Source organism: Nelumbo lutea, chromosome 2 (genome assembly GCF_056320005.1).
Source record: "Nelumbo lutea isolate HS-2025 chromosome 2, American lotus-T2T, whole genome shotgun sequence".
Taxonomy (NCBI): Eukaryota; Viridiplantae; Streptophyta; class Magnoliopsida; order Proteales; family Nelumbonaceae; genus Nelumbo; species Nelumbo lutea.
Window position 1 is genome coordinate 109343467 of NC_142685.1, and position 10426 is coordinate 109353892.

A 10426-nucleotide genomic window follows, 5' to 3' on the forward strand; every position below is an offset into this window, starting at 1 on the left:
GCACCTTATTCGGTTTCTCCCAAATCGACAGCGAGCACATCTCGCAGGTCACCAAGTTGGCATCAAAGGTAGGTCGCTAGGTCAGCACCAGAGGTAGGTTGCTAGGTCGGCGCTAGAGGTAGGTCGCCAGGTCGGCGCCAAAGGTAGGTCGCAGAGGTCGCCAAGTCGGCTTCAAAGGCAGGTCGCCAGGTCAGCGCAAGAGGCAAGCCGCCAAGCCAGCAGTAGTGCTAGGTCGCTAGCTGGGACTCCATCATTTTGGCTAAGGCAAGTTGTCGCCTAGGTGGTTCTAGGTGTCACCCAGTTGTTCCGAAATACCATGTGTCATGATGTTAGTGGAGGGCCAAATCTACCCTTATCACTTTCTATATATAAAATGTTCTATAATAAAAAATTCTGTTAAAATATATTTCTACAATTCACTAGTTCCTATGAAAACGATCCTAATATGCTTTAGGGTAAATTTCTTAAACTATCCTTATGTTTTAGTTATTTGACTAAGTATATCCCTATTGTTTAAAAATTGTCTAACCCTACCCTTGTTTCGAAAAATTATAATTGTCGCTAAAGATTAACGAAAAGACTGAAATTTCCGTTTTGCCCTTCCGTTCAATAACTTTGCAAGTAGTTCTCTCTTCTCTCTGTCCTTCTTCCCTTCCGCTCTCTGTCCCTTCCCACGCAACAGAGGTTTCAAACATAAACCAAGAAGCAAAACAGGCCAATCTTTATTCTTCGACTTCAATGGGAATCTAAGGGTCTCTTCAATGGTTAGCGTCACCAATCACAGAGTGAAGAATCTCATAAAACTGAAAATATGGAGAAAAGCAAACCAGATTTCAGATCTGAGCATTTCTCTGATCTCAGATCTCGGTTCCCGGATCCCTCAAATCTACAAAGAAACTCTAAAAACTAAACTTAGCAACATCTCTTTACAGGAAGTTGATTTCATGTCTCTAGCCTGTCCCGCTCTTGCTCTAACAAACCATGCCAAAAACTAACTCTCTCTACCTCGGCTGTTGAATTGGGTGAGGGTTGACCTTCACATTCACAATCTTAGGGGCTTTCAACGAAACAAGATCCCTGCGTCATTTCAATGCTCCCAACGAAACAAGATCCTTGCAATAGTTCCTCTTATCCAGCTCCTTCTTGTCGCCGTAGCCATCGAAGAGAGGACCGATTTCGGGGAGGAAAGTCTCATCATCATCATAACGGGGAAACTCAAGGTCGCCGTTTTGGGAAGGCTCTTGGAAGCACTCCCGGAGCCAGTAATCGGGAAACCAAGAGGATTGAAAACCTAGAACTCGCAACCCGCACTTCCTCTTTGATGGGGCTTCTTAGATTCCATCGAAAACAAAGAGAGTCCTCTGTTCTTCTTGTTCACTGTAGCGATCATGGCGGACATTCATTTAGGCTAGTGAGATGGGGTTCGGTGTGGGGCAACCAAAACTTCCATATAGTGCTAGATTTCTGGGCCTTGACCTCGGGTTTGACAGCCACGCTCTAGAGATAGTACGCAGAGGTCTGACCTTAGCTCCGGTGTGGGTTTGACAGTCACGCTCTGACCCCTCCCTCTCTACAATGACATTAGCTCGGGCGACGGGTCTGGTTATATTGCTTAGAGTGGATTTTATGGGGGTGTCGGTTGAGAGATAAAAGGGATGAGGGTAATATTGGGTTTTAAAAAATTTTAAATATCACTTATTGTTACAGGTTTTGATGGAATATTAATGGATGTTAACGATAATAAAAGTATTAATTAATTGTCGGAAACAATAAAGATAGCATTAATAAATTTTCAAATAGTAATGATACATTTAATCAATTAACTAAACTATAAGGATAATTTAAGAAATTTATCATATGCTTTATTTGGTTGAGGAAAAGAAGTTTCCCGATAATGTTTTGGTACACCATGCTTAAACTTTCAGCCCTTCTGGTGCTGCTATATATGGTCGAGAATTTAAGGAAATATTTGATTAACTATACATTACGAAACCCAGATCATGTATTAAAGTTGCATGGAATTTGAACTAAATAGTTAATACTAATGGGACCGTATTAATTAATCATGTTTGAATTGATGACCTGTTTGCAGTGCTTTGATGTTTATAGAGAACCTAAAAAAGATGCCTTTTAGTGAGCAATCGATATGAGTAGTAGTCCTCCCATTAATACATAAATATCCATGAATAATGCAAGTGTTGTTTTATTAAATTGAACTAGTGACTGAGGAGGGGCATGGTGGGATAGAAACTCCAATGGCTCCTTCCAACATCTGTGTTACCTTCTTCATGGTGGGTCTCTGTGTTGGATCCTCCTGAATGCACCATATTGTGATTCTCACAAACTTCTCCAGCCCCTTCATGTCGTCCATTTCCTCCTCATCATTCTCCACTAACTTATCAAGTCTTCCTTCCGTGTAGCAATCATAAGCCCAGTCTATTAGTATCACCTTGTTTTCATCTTCCAGCTTTGGTTCAATGCTCCTCCTACAAGAAGCTCTAGCAACATGACACCATAGATATAAACATCTACCTTCGTTGTAATGGTCGTATTCTTGAACCATTCTGGAGCAACGTATCCTTTGGTCCTCCTGATGCCTGTATCAATTTGGGTCTAATTTGCTTTCAAAAGCTTTGCTAACCCAAAATCGGAGATTCTTGCTATAAAAGAGTCATCTAGAAGCGAACGAAACCAAGTGTAGAGGTTGTAGAATAAAGGGTTCCTCTGTGAATAGTGGATACCTGTATGATAATTATTACATATTGGATGGGATATACAGATAAGTATATATCTGAGATAAGTATACATCTGAGATAAGGATAACAGTTAGAGAAAGATAACAATTACAAATTGATAAGATTGACGGTTTTCTAATCCACTCATTGTATTGGACCGGAGATAAGACTCGCAAGAGTTCCGGATCTGCATGTTACCTGAATAGTTAAAAAGTCTTTTTTTGTTTTGTTTTTCTTTTTGGATTAGGAATTTGTTTTTATAAAGTTTTGGGGAGCAAGGAACTCCATCGTTTGTATATAAATATCATAAGGTATCAATGAAAGGACACATTTGGCTTCCGATTTTTTCATGGTATCAGAGCAAGGTTAAGCCTCTCGACATTGGCAACTTCGACACCGGGGATGTTGCGGAAAGCCTTCACAATCTTGGAACCCTCAGTGCCATAATCAATGAGAGGACCCTTGCGAGAAATGTATCAACGGTTCCTCATCTTACCCTTTCCTGGTTGGATCGCATGGCTATCCTTCGCCTTCACGGCATCGGGATAAGCACCGACCTGCTTGAGGATCTTGATTGCGGCAGATGTCTTCTCAACGCCCTCTGCGGAGTCACTGACCACGAGAGGAATCTCGGGAACGTTCTCAATATGATGGCCGCGTGCAAGGACAAGTGAGGGCACGGCCGATGCAGCAAAGGCTGAGACCACAACAAATCTCTTCTGGTTGACATTGATCTTCCTGTGCCACTGACGCCAGATCTTTGTGGGAGCAAACATGTGTCCACCGTGACACATGTTGCCAAAGGCACCCTGACCGGCACGATGAGTACCACCACCTAGAACACGGGGGATACGAGTTACGGCACGACCAGTACCCCATGACTTAGCAGAGGTCTGATGGTCGGCGCGCCTGTTGATGGCATAAGGTTGATGGCTGTTTTTTTGATACGTTGGTGTGAACGAAGTTGACAATGTCTGGACGGATTGACGCTTTCATGACGTCATGGAGGGAAACGGCGACGGTCGTTTGCAGTAGGTAACGGCGACGGCCATTTTCTTTCAAAATGGCGACGGCCGTTTGCAGTAGGTAACGACGATGGTCGTCTTCTTTTGACCAAAACATTGAACGGACTCTATCGGGCACCATGACTACCAACAATGACAGGAACGGTGAGAGCTCAAGTAAGTCTGTTGGACCCTCTGGTAGACGTGGTCGAGGTACAGCAAAGGCTCATATTGCTCAGTCATCAATGGGGTGTGGTGGTTGCTAATGCAGTTGTGACTGATGAAGACAGGACCGGACTGAATAGGCTTAATGACGAGCGATGGCAGACTCTTGTAAGCATGCTTAATGCTTACAAAACTAGGACTAATGAAAAACTCTCTAGTAAGAATTACTCCACTGAATGGATTGTTGACTCTGGGGCGTCACATCACATGATAGGGAATTTAAATGTGCTCGTCGACACCTATGATGTTGCACCTTGTCCTGTTTCCCAATGGTGCGCACACCGAGGCCGTGAAAGAAGGCACTGTTGAACTTGGAAATAATTTTAAATTGTTGCACGTATTATATGTCCCAAAACTCAATTGTAATTTATTGTTAGTAGGTCGGTTACTTCGTGACACAGATTGTATTGTGATGTTTACTAATAAGTTGTGTGTGATACAGGACCGCATCTCGAAGACTCTGATTGGTGCGGGTGAACAGCTTGATGGGGTCTATGTCTTCAAGGGTGTGGTGCCAGTTCGTGCTTACAAGACAGATGGTTTTGCTTTGATTCATTGTGACTTATGGGGTGCTTATAGAGTACCTGCATCTTGCGGTGTTGTATATTTTTTGACAATTGTTGATGATTATTCTCGAGCGGTTGGTAGTCCTGGGCAACACTCAAGTTGAAGGTCTTGATTACAACGAGACCTTTGCCCCTGTGGCTAAGATGGTCACAGTTCGAACCTTCTTAGCAGTTGTTGCAGCCCAACACTAGGAATTGCATAAGATGGATGTCCACAATGCTTTTCTGCACGGTGATCTCCATGAGGAGGTCTATATGAAACCTCCTCCAGGTTTTTCGGCCTCTGGGACTGGAAAGGTATGCAAACTCCAGAAATCTTTGTATGGTATGCGGCAAGCCCCCTAGAACTGGTTCTCTAAGTTAGGTGCTGCCTTGAAAACTTTTGGGTTTGAAAAGTCCTATTCCAATTACTCCTTATTTACATATCGCAAGAATGGGCTTGTCTTGCACGTCCTGGTTTATGTTGATGACTTAATCATTGGTGAGAATAACCCGGAGTTCATACACAAATTTAAACAATATATGAACTGGTGTTTTCACATGAAAGACTTGAGTGTTCTTAAATATTTTATGGGCATCGAAGTGACTCGCAGATCATCGGGGATATTTCTTAGCCAAAGAAAATATGCACTTGATATTATTACAGAAACTAGCTTATTGGGATCCAAACCTGCTCCATTTCCTATTACTCAGAATCATAAACTTGCCCTTGTTGACGGAGCACTCCTGGATGACCCTGAACGATATCGACGTCTTGTGGGCCGGTTGATTTATTTAACCATTACACAGTCGGAGCTCAGTTATTGCATCCATGTCCTGGCTCAATTTATGTAATGTCCTCGTGTTGATCATTGGGATGCGGCATTACGTGTGGTTCGTTATCTGATAGGACGTCCTGGTCAAGGAATATTTTTGTGCTCTGATAGTGATCTGCAATTGTATGCCTATTGTGATTCCGACTGGGTGAGTTGTCCTCTAACTCGTTGCTCTCTTACTGGGTATTTTATCATGTTAGGACATTCCCCCATCTCCTGGAAGACTAAGAAACAACATACTGTCTCCCATTCCTTTACCGAGGCTGAATACCGGTCAATGGCTACTACCAGTTGTGAGTTGAAGTGGCTAAAAGGTCTGCTATCGTCTTTGGGTGTATCTCATCCTCAGCCTATACGCTTATTTTGTGACAACCGAGCTACGCTGCACATTGCCGCGAATCCTGTTTTCCATGAGCAAACCAAACATATTGAAGTTGATTGTCATTTCATTCGCAATGAGCTCCTAGCCGGCACTATTGCACCTACCTATGTACGTACCGGTGAACAACTTGCCGATATTTTCACCAAGGCTCTCAGACAAAAATAGTTTGACTATTTCCTTCCCAAGTTGGGCATTCGCAATCCTCATGCACCACCTTGAGGGGGAGTATTGGATGGGAGATAAGACTCGCAAGAGTCCCGGATCTGCATGTTACTTGAATAGTTAAGAAGTCATTTTTTTGTTTTATTTTTCCTTTTGGATCAGGAATTTGTTTTTAGAAAGTTTTGGGGAGCAAGGAACTCTATCGTTTGTATATAAATATCATAAGGTATCAATGAAAGGACACCTTTGGCTTTCACCCCCTCAATGAAAGGTCTCAATTTACTACACTCTGAGACAAGCTAAACGTTCACCCCCTCAAGCTGAACGGTGGGGTGAACGTTTAGCTTGTTTCTGAGTGTAGTAAATTGAGAAACAGGAAGACTCTTAGTCAGAACATCAGCAATTTGAGCATGAGAGGGGAGGTAACGGATAACCAGCAAGCGACGTTGAACCAGATCACGAACAAAGTGGAAGTCTACTTTCGAGCTTTGAGTTCAGGATTAGAAGCCAAATAGAGAGCACCAACATTATCACACCACATGATGGGGGCTGAGGGAGATATAATCTTCAGCTCCTTGAGTAAATGCTGAATCTAGATAACTTCAATTACTACTAAAGTAATGGCACGAAGCTCTGCTTTTGTATTGGAGCGTGCGATTGTGTGCTATTTCTTGGCACTCCAGGAGATTAAGCTGGGACTAGAAAAAGATCAAAGCCATTGGTAGATTTCCTATCATCGGGGCAGTCAACCCAATCAGCATAGGAAAAGGCTTGAAGCTGACAGGAAGTGAAGTGGAAGGACGAATTTGCAAGCCATGAGATATCGTCCCTGCTAGATACCTTAAGATCCTCTTCACTGTCAACGTCAATTATAGAGGGCCTGGTAGAAGGAGAGTTGGAAACGGGAGAGCTGGGTCCAGTGTCGTTGGGTGGAGGAGCTGAAGGGGTGGGCCCATTAGTGGTGGCTGATGTAGCTGGAGGAGAAGGTACAGCGGGCCGTTGGTCCTGTGGGCTGGGCCCATTAGTGGTGGCTGATGTAGCTGGAGGAGTAGGTACAGCGGACCTTGGGTCTTGTGGGCTGGGCCCATTAATGGCGACTGATGTAGACGCAGACTGAGGTAAGATGGAGTCCAGCCAATGAAGCAATGAACCTGGGGCTGTTGGCGGCGGAGGTAATGGGCCTATGGGCCTGGGCGCAAGAACAGTTGAAGCTGGCGTTGTAGGGACTAAAATAAATGTGCCCGTGGGGGAAGAAGAAGCAGCAGTTGTTGTCAACAACTCTTTGAAGGGAAAGTTGCTTTCGTCAAATGTGACATGGCATGAAATAATAATCTTGCCGGTGGAGATAGCATAGCAATGGTAGCCCTTATGCTTGGAGCTGTAACCAATGAAAACACAGCGATCAGACCGGTAAGCAAATTTATGTGCATTGTAGGGCCTTGACAGTGGGTAACATGCACAACCAAAGGTGCGAAAGGTGAACGGTTAAAGAGTTTCTCAAACGGAGACAAACCACCAATGACAGGTGACAAGAGATGGTTATGTGGGCATGAGTCGTCTCCATGACATGATGGGGTTTGTGCTCAGCAGCCCCATTTTGTTGATGGGTATGTGGGCATGAGAGACCATGTGAGATGCCAGTCTTTCAAGTATGTGGAAAGGCATCTATACTCCCCACCCCAGTCACTATGAAAGTGCTTGATAGAGGTAGAAAAGGAATTCTCAACATGACGCTTGAAATGAACAAATGTAGTGGAAACATTATTTTTGTGAGCAATGGAATAAAGCCAAATAAACCAAGTAAAGTGATCCATAAACAGAACATAGTAATGGTGCCCATTATTAGAAACAAAAGGGGAAGGTCCCCAAACATCAAACACAATTAATTCCAAAGGTGCACTGGATTTGAAATGAGAATAAAATGGTAAATGATGGGCTTTGGCTCGTTGACAAGCATCACAAAGAGAGCCAAAATCATTATTAGCAGATAAGCTTAAGGATGAAAAAACGCAACCAACAACTTGAAGAGATGGATGACCCAATCGAGCATGCCATTGGGAAGAACTAACATGAGCAGTGAGAGCTTGAGAACTACAGCGATGGGTACCATTTGAAGGTGAGGGAAACTGATAGAGCCCATTAACATTGGGCGTGCGAAGAACCTTCGTTCCCGTGATAGGATCCTTCATAAGATAATGAGAGGGGTGAAACTCAATAGCTAAATTATTATCACGGGTAAATTTAGAAACAGAAACTAAATTTTTTGAAATGGAAGGAACATGGAGAAGAATATTAAAGGAAAGTGACTATTATTAAAGGTAAGAGTGGACCGTCCAACATGACTTATGGCCAAACCTAACCCATTTCCGACTTGCACTTGTTCACTGCCGGTGTACTCTTGTGCTGTCTAGAGATTGCTAAAATCTGGTGTCATGTGATTGGTTGCCCCAGAGTCTGGGTACCAATTAGGATCAAATGTGGAAGAGAACTGAGATGCTGGTGGTATAGTTGCCTAATAGGCCTGTGCTAGAGTTCTCTATTCGCCATGATAGGAGATATCAAACCACCGCCTACAGGTGAGAACAGCATGTCCAGGTCGATTGCATAGTTGACAAACAACTCCACTATTGTTGGATTGACCTCGTCTGCAACCACCACCACCATGACCGCGACCACGGCCATTGCTAGAACCACGATCATTATTGGAACCACCTCTCCCATTGTTGGAGTTGCGGCCATTGCTTTGAGATGGGTTGTGGTTTGCATTGCGCGCAAGGTTAGCAGATGGAACAACAGGATCCATAGAAGAATGATGTTGTTTAAGCCAGATTTCATGGCTAATAAGAAGCCCATGAAGATTCTCTAGAGTGAGGTAGCCTGCATTCATACGAGTCATGAGGAAGGTGAGAAGGACTCATACTCTGGTCCGAGACCAGCCAAGATATAGAGAATCATATCCTGCTCGTGAACGGGTTCAGACACTGCGGCAAGGCTATCTGCAAGTTGCTTAGCTTTTCGAAAATACTCATGAATGGTACCAGCTCCTTTCTTCATGGTTTGTAGCTAAAGACGCAAATATAGTACTCGAGCTCGTGAAGAAGAGCCATACGTGCAAGCAAGGGCTCTCCAAACTGCAGTAGAGGTAGGAAGACCAATGACTTGGGCAATGACTTCTTCAGTTAAGGAGGAGATGATCCAACTCAGTACTAGTTGGTCGAATCTACGTCATGTCACAGCTAGGGGGTTCTCAACAAGCCTAGAGGGGTTATTTGGATCAGGGGTCTTGGAGGGGGACAGGGTATTGAACCATCGACTAGTCCCAAGAAGTCATGGACATTAAAGATTGGAAAAAACTGGGCTTTCCAGATATTGTAATTGTCAGTTGAGAGTTTAATGGGTAGGTAATGGGTTACATTGGGCATGGCGGCAATGGAGGTTGTGAGGAAGGCGGGAAGATCATAGGTTGAGGCCTTAGTGTTGGGTATAGCAGACTCAGAGTTGGCGGTGGAGTTTGCTTGGCCGGTTGAAGCCATTTGTGGCTCTTATACCATGAACGATACCAAGTGTAGAGGTTGTATAATAAAGGGTTCCTCTATGAATAGTGGATACCCGTATGATATTTATTATATATTGGATGGGATATACAGATAAGTATACATCTCATAAATATTGATTGAAATTTGAATCCATTAAGGATGTCAAACAACTGAATTTGATCTGATCCAATTTAATTTTTAAAAAATTTAATAAATTATTAAAAGGAAAAGAAAATATAATAGTTTATATAAAGAAAAACAAAAAATACAAGTATTTTTCAACTATTCTTATCATATATATGTATACATGGTTTTTATAAAAACAAATAATATAAAATATATAACGTAAAATATAAAAACGTCCCCTGAGTTTTCTGATAATTGTATAAACCTCCCCTATGAGTTTTGAAGAAAACTATAAATACCTCCCTTCCATAAAGTTCTGTTGACTTAGAAGAAGAATTTACTAAAATACCCTTATATACTATCAAATATCATCCCCCTCTTTCTGGGATGTATCCTTCTACATCAAGTTCAATAAGAACAGAGCAAGCTTTCCTATAGGTTCTAGCAACATTTTAACAGGTAGTGGATAATCTTAATTTAGATTCCATGTTTGGTTTCTCTGATTTGCCAAGATTGTATCAGCTCCCGTTTTTGCTCTTGGAGATCAATCCATGTGGAAGGAAATGTCTTGACTTTGTTCAGTACGGTTGAAGCATTTAACAGGCATCTCCACCAAGTCTCTAGACTGTGGTTCCTATTTTCTGTCACCTGAAAAAAAAAAAGAAAATGAAAAGAAAAAAAAAAAAAAAGAAAGAAAGAGAATGAAGAAGAAAGAGAGAGAAGAAGAATAAAAGAGACGGGAAATTAAGAAAATGGGAAAAACATATAAAACAGAGCAAAAGGAGAAAAAAAAAAAAGAGTGACGATTGGTTAGCTCAACTGAGACAGAGAAGTGGAAAAAACATGGGTTGGAGAGTAGTTTGCTTCGGTTACCA

At 42.6% G+C, this 10426-nt stretch overlaps 1 pseudogene; it reads right to left on the reverse strand.

Annotated features, from left to right (window-relative positions):
• Positions 1–3082: 3082 nt before the first annotated feature.
• LOC148872688 (large ribosomal subunit protein uL4 pseudogene) lies at positions 3083–3881 on the reverse strand (annotated as a pseudogene).
• Between the last annotated feature and the right edge of the window lie 6545 nt (positions 3882–10426).